The sequence below is a fragment of the Orycteropus afer genome, unplaced genomic scaffold (assembly GCF_000298275.1).
Source record: "Orycteropus afer afer isolate SDZICR_OR568_19922 unplaced genomic scaffold, OryAfe1.0 scaffold00116, whole genome shotgun sequence".
NCBI classification, from domain to species: domain Eukaryota; kingdom Metazoa; phylum Chordata; class Mammalia; order Tubulidentata; family Orycteropodidae; genus Orycteropus; species Orycteropus afer.
Genome location: NW_006921703.1, coordinates 2,647,867 through 2,649,105, shown reverse-complemented (window position 1 = coordinate 2,649,105; position 1,239 = coordinate 2,647,867).

Here is a 1,239-nt window from a genome sequence, read left to right as displayed (position 1 = left end):
AAAAAAAAAAAAAAATTCCCACCATCACTTTCTTTAACATTCTTTAGAAGAACTTTCGAATGTACTTACTCTCAAGTAAGAAATTAGAGGTATAATAATTGGAAAGCAGGAAATAAAATAATCATCATTGGCAAATTATTTGATTACATACTTGGAAAATCTAAAACAACCTACTGAAAAACTACTACAAACAGGTGAACTCTGACGTAGCTGGGTACAAAGCTCGTATACAGAAATAAGCAGAAGATCTAATGAAAAAGAAAAGACTGTTTATACAATGACTACAACAGGAAAAAGATAAAATGACTTGGGATAAAATTTTGAAAATCCTATGTGAAGAAGTATTTAAAATTCTCCTAAGGATACAAAAGAAAACTTGATTGACTGAAAAGGCATACTATGGTCCTGGTTTAGAAACTTAATGATTTCAACTCTCTTCGTGTTCTTTCTGTTAAATTATATCAGTCCCAACAAAATCACATATAGTCTTTTTTAAAAAACTAGACAAGTTCATATAGAAAAATTTAAAAGCAGTGAAATAGGAAAATTCTATGGGGAAAAAGACTTCTAAAGGGAGCTAGTGTGGTATTGGCACATGATAGAGTCCAGAAATAGACTTTTCAAAAACACATGAGCATTGCATATATGACTACGATACCCTAACATAAGATGGTTATCTTACTTAAATCCAATTTTAAAGGTACATTAAAAAGTACATTTTTCACCAGTAAGATGTGAAGTTCCTAAGTGATACAATTATATGTGGTGCAATATATAATCTCCCATTTTCCTAATCAGAGAATAAGTTGGTAGGACCTTTGTATTAGCAATATTTTACAAAATTGTAAATGCACATTGCTTACCAAGACTGAGACAAAGACTTTTCCCTAGAGTGGACAGAGAGAGAGCCTGCCCCTAGAACCTGGGCCCTGAATTCGGAATTCTAGCCTACTAAACTTTGAGAAAATAAATGTTAAAGCCGCCACTTGTAGTGTTTCAGATAGAGCAGAACTAAGAAACTAAGACACTGACACAGTAAGGTGGGGGTGGGGTGGAGGGAGTGGGGAGAGCCAAGGAAAAACCTAGAAATTCTTATTCCTATCCTTTTGCTCTTAAGGAGTCCTGGTGGTGTAATGGTTAAAGCGCTTAGTTGCTAAATGAAAGGGCAGTGGCTCAAATCCACCAACAACTCCACAGCAGTGGCAGTCTGCTTCCCTAAAGACTGATAGCCTTGGAAAC